Source organism: Panthera leo, chromosome A3 (genome assembly GCF_018350215.1).
Source record: "Panthera leo isolate Ple1 chromosome A3, P.leo_Ple1_pat1.1, whole genome shotgun sequence".
NCBI classification, from domain to species: Eukaryota; Metazoa; Chordata; class Mammalia; order Carnivora; family Felidae; genus Panthera; species Panthera leo.
The window spans coordinates 26729348-26740719 of record NC_056681.1 but is presented as its reverse complement, the minus strand read 5'-3'; positions in this window follow the sequence as shown (position 1 = coordinate 26740719).

Sequence of the window (11372 nt, the reverse complement as noted above, 5' to 3'; positions counted from 1 at the left end):
CTTCCTTCAAGTGCCAGAGGCACGGCTAATTTTCCCTGCAGCTGCCCTGCGTGGGGAAAGAAGATTCATTAAGGATTCCTCACTGAGGGTGAATTTGTCGCCAAACCCAAGATGTTTTGTGTAAACACCTTCTGGTTCAGAAACGTAGGCACAGGCCCTATAAAGGAAAGAGGAACATTTGCCAAAGGAGAAACAGGACTTACCAGGCATCCCTGGGGCCTAGACCCCAGGACTGGGTCTCCTCCACCTTGGGGCCCAAAGAGGGCTGGACCAGGCTAACCCTTGACCCCTGCCAGATGAGCCTGGATGGGGAAGGGTTAAAGTGGGCTCCCAAACTGACTGTGACTGGCCCTTAGAGAGCACCCCTGGGGAGAGAAGTCATATGTTTCATTTATATCCAAAACCGTCATTCCACAAATATTTATTGACTGCCCTGATCCCGTTATAAGGATTCCACCATGGGCAAAAAACGGACATGGTCTTTGCCCTCAGGAAGCTTCCAGTCTGACAGGAGAGACAAGCAATAAACACACGAACAAGTAAATATATCATATATCAGGTAGTGATAAACGCCATGGAGAACAACAGAGCAGGATGGTGGGGAAAAAAATTATAGAGGGGCTATATGAAATAATGTGGTCAGGGGGCTTCTCTGAGGCAGTTGCATTGGAGCAGAAATGTGGAATAGGTGAGGGGTGAGCCATGTGAATATCTGGGGGGAAAATGTTCCAGGCAGAGGGAATAGCAAATGCAAAGGCCCTGAGGTGAGGCTTTATTTAGTAAACTGGAAGAATAACGAGGCCAGTGTAGGTAGAACAGGATGAGCAAGGGGAAGAAAGTAGGAGGTGGGGTCAGAAAGGTGAAGGAGGCATGGAACAAAGAGTTCTACAGAAGGGGCTGTGGGTGCCCGGCCCAGATGGGCAAAGCCCTTCCTGGAGGTCACCCGCAGATACTGCGGCACATGTCCACACCCCCACTGCGGAGTGGGGGGAATGCCGGTGAGTTACGGCCCAGAGACGTGACCCTTACCCAAGAAGAGAGGAGTTAGTGACTGAGTACCCCAGCTTCTCTGCCCCTCTGTGGGACACCCAAGAGGAGACTGCCACAATCATCCAAGTAGGAGAGGATGGTCACTGCACTGGGAAATAGCGGGGGGCGGGCAGGCAATGGTGAGGGATATCATGGCCTTTGCGCTCCCTCCTCCATTAGCCTGGATTAATTTTCTCCTGCACCTTTGTCACTGCCACATACCCCCTACTTATCAGCCTGGTGTCACGTCCTCCCAAGGGTCAGGAGTCTCCTCTAGGAGCACACAGCTTCCTGGGCTTCTCCCATCTCTGCACTCAAATACTACCTTTTTCTCCGGTCATCTCCCTCCCCAGCCGTAAGCTCCAAGGTGGAGACTGTATCTGTCTTGCTCACCGCTGTGAATCCCGAACTGAGAACGGTGCCTGGCACACAGTGGGTGCTCAGCCAATGTTTACGGAATGAATGAGTAGACTCAACACAAAGCAGAACTTTGTCAAATCCAAAGTGTTCAAGGATGAGCAGAGCTAACCCGAGGGTAACTAGTTCCGATCCCAGAAGCCTGGACTGCCCCAAGCTGAGGATATTGCAGAGGATAGATCCCTCTGCAGCCTGGGGTGGAGGTTCAGGAGTGGGCAGGTGATCCCCAACCAGAGAAACCCTGCCTGGTCACACCGGGCATGCCCCCAATCTTTAGCCCAGGCAAAAGGGACGTGGCTGCTGGGACTTCGGTGTTTGGAGGCTGGAGCCAACAAGAGCAAAGCTACACCCGTTCCCCTGGGGTCCCCTTTTATTGTGCACCCCCTTTGGGTATGTGCCCAGTGAGCAGCACCCACTTCTCCCCTTAGGGGGGACTGCCCTCAGGCTGCTGGAGCCTTCTGGGGTGACTTACCTTCCCCTTAAGCTATGACCCATCATTGTAGAGATATGAAAGCCCACCTTCCTCACCTGGGATGATCGTGGGGGTACGGATGGGTAACTCCGAGGTATAATTTGCACTCCACAGTCCCCCCGTGGGATCAGGCTGAAGTTGCCATCCACGTGACATCTGCCGGGCCTGCTCGGCTTCCCCTCCTTCCCTGCCCTGCCCTCCCCACTCCCTTTGGTCAAAACTCTCCAATACTCCCATCTCACTCAGTAAAAGCCTCCTCACCAAGACCCACAAGACCCTGCCTGCGCTGTCCTGCCTCTCTGAGGCATTTCCTACCTCTCTCCACTGTTTCCCTCTGCCCTACTATCTGCGTGCCCTACTATCTTCTCAGCAAGACCTACCCCAACCACTCCACTGTATTTAAAAATGCAGACCCTGCCCCTCCCTGTCCACTGATGAACTTCCTCTTCTCTACTTTTTTCTCCTTTTTTCCCCTAGCATTTGTCCCTTTCCAGGGTGTTATATAATTAACTTCCTTATATTTGTTGTTCATCTCCCTCTGCTAGAAAGGAAGTTTCACAAGAGGAGGAATCTTTGTCTCATTTGTTAATGACGTATCCCAAATGCCCAGAACAGTACCTGGCCCCCAGTCGGTGGTGAATAGACATTTTTGAATGAATGAATGAATGAATGAATGAACAAATGAGGAAAAGAGCCAGGACTCTAACCGAGGCAGATTCTCTCTGAGGCCAGGCTCTTAACCCCTCTACTGCAGGTGGGGGATGGGAGTGGCAGATCCCGCCAGGGCTCGTTGGCTAAGGTAAGGGGATCGGGTTTTGCTCACGGATCAGTGAGAAGCTGCTGGAAGGTTCTGAGTAAGTATGGGACATGATTGGGTGTATTTTGTGAAAGCCTTCTCTGGCGGTGGGGATAGGATGGGCTAAAAGGGAGGAGGGTTACAGTCCAGGGAGTGGGCGTTAGGAATGGGAGGGTGGTGATGAGGGCTTGGAGAGGCAACAGGGCTGTGGCTACCCTGGGACTGGGAGCAGCAAGAAGTCTGCTCCATATCCCAATTCTCCAGGCAGCCTGGGTGGTTGCCCCATGGGCTCTGGCCCCTGAGTAGTCTGGGCCGGGCCTCCCAGCTGCTGACAACATGCCCGTCCCCCAGATGGACTGTTTGCTCTCCCGGGTGGTCCCCAGCTCCTCCCTCCGCTTCCTTTGCGCCCTTGTGGGCTTGGCAGGAGGTGGGGAGGCCTCCACTCCTTCTCCTCTCCTGACCCAGAGAATAATCCTTATATTCATATGATCCTCCTCCTCCGTGCCCTCACTTCATCCTCCCACATCCCCCAGTAACACAGAAACCTGATTCCCATAGGGCAGATGAAGATATTGAGGCCCAGAAAGGGGATGAGACCTTCCTGAGGTCATGAAGCCAGATGGGGACACCAGGTGGGGACCCGTCTTCCTACTCCCCTCGCCTCGATTTCATCAGGCAACAGATGGTCCCATGGCTTGACTTGAAAAATCTTAAGTGACCTCAAAGAGAATGCAAGCCCAGAACATTCCAGGCCTCCCTGAGCTGGCCGTGACGACTATCTTTAATACTAAATCTATTCATTTTAAATCCCAGAAATAGATTCTTCTTATAGACAATGAAAACATTACTGAGAGGACTGAAGTTCCTTTTTGGCACCCCTTCCCCCATCTCAGCTCCCTTTAGAGTCCCAGTTTGAGTGTCTTTTCAGAATTGTGATATCCGTTTAAAGACATAGTCAGGAACCCAGAGAAAATATCGAAGACCACTGTGTGTGTGGCAGGGAAGGAAGGTGGATGGAAAGCACTGCTCGCGAGTATTTCACTCTGTAGCCCGTTTACTCTCGGACATTTTTGATTCGTATATTTAGATCACTGTCGTATTTTCTGACAGCTGCACTATTTCCTAGAGTGTATGAGCACCATTTGTTTCTCTAGCTTTCTAAATGAAATTTGACATTTATTTTTTTAGGCACTAAAGTACAGAGGTGCTCTCTACTGTGTTTGATATGTGTCCTTAAATATTTGAGACTTATTTTGTTTGTTTAAGTTTATTTATTTATTTGTATTCTCTGCACCCAATGTGGGGCTCGAACTCATGACCCTAAGATCAAGGGTTGCACACTCTTCTGGGCACCTGGCTCTGCTGGTTAAGCATCCGGCTCTTGATTCTGGCTCAGGTGGTGATCTCATGGTTCGAGCCCTGCATTGGGCTCTGCGCTGACAGTGCAGAGCCTGCTTGGGATTCTCGCTCTCTCCTTCTCTCTCTGCCTCTCTCCTGCTCTCTCTCTCTCAAAAATAAATAAATAAACTTTTTAAAAAAGAAAAAAAAAAAAAGAGCTGCACGCTTCTGATTGAGCCAGCCAGGCACCTCAAATATTTGAGGTTCTTACAAAGTGCGAGTAGTTGTTTTGTGTGTTTATGTATTTTTAAAAAATCTTAATGAGGTCATCACACACACAGAGATGGGCACAAATCATAAGTGGACAACAGTTCAAGAATTTTCCGAAACTGAACACACCTATATAACCAGATCAAGCACCAGAACTGGGAGATCCCCTCCAAGGCCTCCCCACCGCCCCCACTTGAACACCCTCCTTCTCACCTCTCTGCCTTTGCTCAGGCCCTGCCCTTTGCCTGGAATATCCTTTGCTTTCCTTCACCACTTGTTAAGGGCTTACTCTTCCCCGAAGGTCTCTCCTCCTAGAAGACACCCTCCTCCCACACACCTGATTCACCAGAAAGGTTGCTCTCCCCCAGGTCTGCCAGAGGGAATTTGGTCCTTCTTTTCTTCTGACATCAACCACTTTCCTGTTTTGGGCTGCTTATTTTTTGCCACTGTTTTGGCTTTCTCACTAGCCATGGAGCCCATTGGGGCTAGGGGCTCCATGGACTTCCCATCAGGTGCCTGGGACCCCCAGGAGAGGTCTACTGAATGACTGAGTGTGTCCATGACCTAATCATATGTTGGAGGAAATTAAGGGTCCTGTCCATCTGTCTGTCTCTGTTTCTCTCCCCTCTCCTCTCCTTTACCAACCAGAATCTTTCAGGAGATGCTCATTCCACTGGAAATAGGGTGGAACATGGAGTCAAGACTTCCCCTGTCTTGGGTGGAGATGAGAGGCTCAACTCATCTGTAAAATAGGTCTTGTCACTCACTCAGTCACTCAAGGCAATGGTTATTGAGTGCCTACCCTGTGCCAGGCCCTGGGGACCCACTGGTAAAATAGGACAGGTCTAGTCCTGAGTCTGGCGAGCTTTCAGTCACAAGGATAAGATGGGCATTCATGCATATACCGTTTCTAACTGCAATAAGGCTCATATGAAAAGCTCAGAGTCAAATAAGATAATACAGAGGGGTGCCTTAACCTAAATCAGGGAGTAGAAGTTAAAGAAGCTTTCTATAAAGAGTGACATTTGACCCAAGATCTAAGGCTGGGTAAAAATAAACCAAGCAAAAGGAAAGACTACGGGTGAAGGTGAGGTAGAGAAATTGTTCCAATGGTGTTGTGGCAGGAAGGAACCTGGAAGAGGCCAGTGTGGCTGGAGCCCAAGGAGAAGGGGAGAGAGAGATAAGGAATGAAATTGAACTGGGTAAGCAGGAGCTAGGTCATAATGGAGGGCCTGGTGGGCAAGGTGACATTGAAAAGTGGATTAATTCACTCCGTAAGTAATTATTGGACACCTTCCATTCGCCTGGAGGTGCCTCTGCCAGGGAACAAGGCAGACAAGGTCCTCGTTCCCATAGAGCTCACAGTCCAGGGGCAGATGATAACATTAAACAGAGGAGGAATGGCTTATCTTTATAGAGGCCCTACTGTGTGCCAGGAAAAATCTCGTTTGATCCTTACTACCACACATCAGGAAGTAGGATACTCATTTTACTGAAGAGGAAACAGGCTTAGCAAGGCGGAGTGATTTCCTCATATGCAAGGAGTCTTGAGAATGTATTGCAGTCCATTTTCAAAGCCCCCTGACAGCACTTTTACTCAATGCCAGTATGTGAAGGATAAACTGCCGTATTCTCTGTAGAAGCCTCTATCTAAATTATAAACACACAGACCATTCCGTCAGCAAGTGGATTTATTCTACAGATATCCAAAATAATGCGTCCACAAAATTATTCATTAATGGATTATTACAACAGGCTGGGGACAACCTAACTGCCCGTTATTTAGGGGCTTGGAGAAGTAGATTGTGGTACATCCATGCAATGGGGTGTTGTGATGCCATGAAAAGGAACAAGGGCCCTGAAATATGCACCGATAACACACACACACACACACACACACACACACACACACACACACACACACTTATGTTTGTTTAAAGGACTTTCAGATTCTATAGGGAAGAAAGTGACAGCAAAACAGGGAAAACATTCCAGGATTGTTAAATCGAAAGTGACTTCCTTGTTTTACAAATGAGGAAACTGAGCCCAGAGAAGAGAACTCCAGGATTGTTGAATCCAAAGTGACTTCCTCGGTTTACAGGTGAGGAAACTGAGGCCCAGAGAAGAGAAGTGAGGTAACTTGCTCAAGGTCACCTAAGCAGGCAACTGGCAGACTCAGGACTGGCTGTCGCCTGAATTAGAGACCTGTGCCCTTTCATGTCACAGCTGGCTCGGGATCACTACACATCTGTGTGCCAAGTTCCACTAAGTGCAAAAGACACAGTGGTGAACAATGTAGGCATGACTGCTGCCTCCACAGATCTTATATCCTAGACCAGAAACAAGCACATATTATAACATCATGTAGTGATACATGCTTCGGATGAAAAATAAGGCAGGTAAGGGGATGGAGTGTCAGGGGAAAATTACTAGGAAAACCCCTCTGAAGAGGCAACATTTTAAAGAAGAGAAAGATGGAGGCCTGTGAATTCCTGGGGGAGTTGCAGGAGTAAAGCCAGGCAGGACGGATTAGGTTGGCATGGTAAGAGAATAGCAGAATCAGTGGCTGGAACAGAACAAGGGAGGGAAAGACAGAAGGAGGTGAGGTCAGAGAGGAGAACAGGAGAGAGATTATAGTCAGGGTTGAGGACTTTGGCTCAAAGTGAGGAAGGAAATATTCAGAAGGTTTTGAGCAGACATGAAACCTGATCAGATTTCTTTTTCAAAAAGGCCCCTCTGGCTAAGGGTGGAGATTGAACATTAGGAGCAAAAGAGGGGCTGCGGGGAGCCCAGGGAGGAGGCTGGTGTGATCCAGTTGTCCAGGAGAGAGGTGACAAAGCCATGGCCTGGGGCAGTGGATAGGGAGCAGAGATTGGTCTCCCCATCTGTGCACTGAAGGAGTTGGATGACATGGTCCCTTAGGGCCCTTCTAGTTCTGGCGTTTCGTAATTTGGTGAATTAGCTCAGCATACACCAAGTAGGTGCAGCCAAGCCCATGTTTTCCTTTTCTCACAATCTCTAGATTTTTCCTTTTGGATTCTGAGTCTGGACAGAGCCCAGTGATCTGAGGCTCAGCACGGGGACTCCTGCCCACCCCCATCACTGCCAGCCTCACTCCGGTCCCCACCTCCCATTGACAGATGGGTGGGCAGCAGGAAGCAGCTGGGCCTCGAAGCCTGCAGGGCCCCGGGGGAGGGAATTATCTGAGAGTTCATAACCCCTCTCTGCCTTCCAGATCTTGAGTTAAAAGCCCCAAATGTCACATCCCCAAGGGGCAAGGGCATGAGGGTGCCAGGAGAGGGGCAGGACAAGGGGCATGACAGTGCTTCTCTGTCCTCTGCTGCCCACATGGGGGTGGGGCCCTGGGGTGCTGAGAACTCCAGCTTTGGGAGCAGGAAGCCATTAGAGGCTGGAACTGGTGGCCCTCAGGCCGTGTCTGACCCACTGACCTATTTACTTGGCCTGAAAAGTGTTTGAGCAAAAATGGAGCCAACATTTAAAAATCAAGAGATTTTTACAATAAAATCCAGATTTCTGGTTTCTCTTGAGTAATTAGAAGATCTGACCATGCTCACCGCCTATTCCCATATGACAACATTCAGCAATCGCTGAGTAGCAGCTGTCCTCATTATTATTTTATTTTATTAATAGGTAAATACACTCACATGATTCCAAAAAAATTATAAATGGGCATATAATGAAGTCTCCCTCTCCCATCCTGTTCCCCTTCTGCCTTCTTTAGTAATCTCATGTTCTTATATAGACTTCCAAAGTTTCTTTATGCATATACAACAAATAGATTATTCTCCTCATTTTCACTCAGCTTCACCCCCGTTCTGTCCCTTGCATGTCCCCATGGAGACCTCTCTGTATTAGGAGATGGAAAGCTTCATTGCCTCCCTTACGGCCACATGTCATTCTGTTGTCAGAAAGTCCATGATTTATTTAACCAGTCCCCGACTGATGGGCATTTGGGTCATTCCCAATATTTGCTGCTATAAACAATGCGGTGCCAATTATCTTGTGCATAGTTTACACAAGAAAAACAGGAATATTACTAGAAGCTGCTCCAATCAGAGGGTGCGGTAGGCACGGACTGAGTTTTGAGCTAATCAGAAAAATGTGATAAGGACTGTTCCCCAAGAGTGATTCTTCAGATTCCCACCAAAGCCCAGAGACCATGACCTAGGGACCTAAGGAAAGGCTCCCAGATTTGCTTCTGCCCCTTGCTAGATGTGGGACTTCTCTCTGGGTCTCAGTGTCCCCATCTGTAAAATGAAGGAGGGGCTTGGGGAGCTGGATCAGATCTCAGGGCCTGTCCGGTTCTAAACAGCTGTGGTCCACCTTCTCCTTCTGCACTAGCCACATCCAGCCTCTCCTCAGCCCTCGTATGAGCCTGACTCAGTCCCACTGCAGAGCCTTTGCTCAAGCTGTTCTGTGCCACACCTGCCCCCCACCACACACACTGACACATCCCTTCCACTAAAACACCATTCCCTTACTCCCTTATTAGTCCTGGGATGAATCCCTGATCTTTGATTTCAGACCACTCAGAACACGCCAGTCCAAACCATTCGGGTCAGGGTTCCCTCTAAGTACCATTGGTAGGTGGGTCACCCCCACCTGGCCCACACTTCAGACATCCCATCAGATCCTTCTTCTGTCACCTCTCCAGTGGCCTGAACTAGCGTTCTTGAATGCCAACTCTGCTACTCCCTAACTAATGGCTTTGGGCAAGTGACAGCACCTCCAAGGGTCCCAGTTTCCTCACGCAAAAAAAAGGGGGCGCAGTTTGAGGGCAACATATAGTCATAACCATAACTTCTTAGCACAACTCCTGATACTCAGAATGGATTGATAATTCCGTAGGCCACCGCCCTTGTGTGAATCAGTTATCTGGTTTATAAATTACAGAGAACAACAGAACTTACTTCATAGAGTTGATCACTCACTCATTCCTTCAATGATGTTTATCAAATACCTATTGGGTGCCAGGGACAGCACTGGGCACTCAGCAGTTTGTCGGTGAAAAAAATAGATGAATTGTCTCAACTCTCACGGAGCTGTCAGGAAATTCCAAACAGGCAAACATAAAAGGATAAATCGGACTAACACGTCATGGAAGTTCATAACAGGGGAGCATCAGGGAGATTTCTCTGAGGGATAAGGAGCATGGCACAACTGGGTGGGAGATCCGGGAGGGCTTCCTGTGGAAGGCATCACCCTAAGTTAATAATTAGCATTAATTCTCCTCACCACAGTTCCAGGAGGAAAACACTGGTTGCCCTTCCCCATTTTGCGTTTTTTCCCCCCTCAAGCTAAGAGAGATTGAGTGACTTGTCCAAGGTCGTAGAGTCAGGAAGAGGTGAGTAGGTTTCAAACCCAGGTTCCCTGGCTCTAGGGCCTCAGACATAAAAGTATATCTTCTACTGCCTGTTTGAACAGGTTGATATGAGGATGTAGAAAGGCATGGGAGGTACAGAGCTGCCTCCGCTGTGGTGGGGCCCAGAGGTCAGAACCTAACTGTCAAGCCCCATCCAGGTACCCATGAGAAGGTAGAGATCCAGACACACACAGAACCGGCCCAGGGCCGTTACGGGGTCCAAGGTCAGAGCTTCGCTCTGCCCAGGGCTCCGTGCACTCCATGAGTCTCCCTGCCTAGGGCTGTAAACAGAGAAAAAAGGAAAAGATATTGTTCCTGCCTAAATTACATTGGGATTCAGACTCCCCTCCAGCCCAACACACAAAAACTCCCACTAGTCTACACATGCCTGTGGATAGAGACTACTAGCTTTGAATCCAGCCTGGAAAACTCCTTTAATCCCTAACTCTTCCTTTTCTGTTTTCAGCTTTGGGCCACAGCTGGCTCTCCAACCTCCTGAGCATTGCTGGGACCAAAACAGTCCCTGGACACAAAAGGGCTGCTGGGTTGCAGGACTGCAGATGGCTGCTCCTTGCTGACCCAGGGCAGCTGTTTGCCCTTCATCTTCCCTTCCCAGCTACTCCGAGGCAGGGTGGTCCTCAACCCTCCCTCCCACCTTGGGAGATAGCAAAGCCTACTCTGGAGCCAGACGATGGCTTGAATTTGTCTCTAGCACTTAGTAACTGTGTGACTCTGAAGAAATGAATTAACTTCTCTGTGACTCAATTTCTTCATCTGTAAAATGGGAAGACAAAACGTAAACTACCTCACAAATTGTGAAGATAAAATGAGTTAGTAATTGTACAGTGATTCCGGTGTCTCAGGCAAAGAGAAACTGCTACATGAGTGTTTGTACAATAAATGCCCTGATATATCCAATTTGAGCAAAGGGGTTGGGGGTGTGTGTGTGGGGGGGTATCCGGGATGTATGAGCAACCCTACCTCCTCTCCTAGATTACTGTTATATTCTCTCTTTGGCTTCTCCACCCCCAAGTTACTTCGCTTCTCTGGCTGCAAGGGCTTCTTTCCAAATCTTGACTTGATTGCATTTGTCTCCTGCTCAAATTTTGCGGTGGTTTCCCATTGCATCTTGGATAAAGTATATCTTCTGGACTTTTAGGATCTCATTCCTCAGAATTCTCCAGCCCCATCTTTCCAAGCTTTGCACCTCCCTGGATCTGTGGTCCAGACTTTCTTGACAATATGCCCTCCAATCTCAGGCCTGCAAGCCTTTGCACTGTCTCTTCCCTCCACCTGGTGTTTCCTCCCATTCCCCTCCCTCTGATGTTGCCCCCTTCCCTGCTCCTACTCTGCTAGGGCTGTAGCCAGGTGAAGGCATTCCCTGAGGGAGGGAAAGGGGAGAGTGGGGAAAAGAAAACAACTCTCAGAGCTGCAATTTTCTCAGATTCAAAGACAATAAGAAAAGGGACCCTTCAAGATCAAAGATGGGAATGGAACAATATGTGAACACTCTGGAAACTAGGAAGTGGCTTGTTAGCATCCAGTGATTGCTAGAGTTACTGACGTTCCTGCCTAGGCACTCCCTTGCTTCCAAATCACTGGTCCCCTACTCTCCTCAGACCTAAAGCACCAAGGTAAACAGAGGATAAATGGAAGAGGAGAGGATG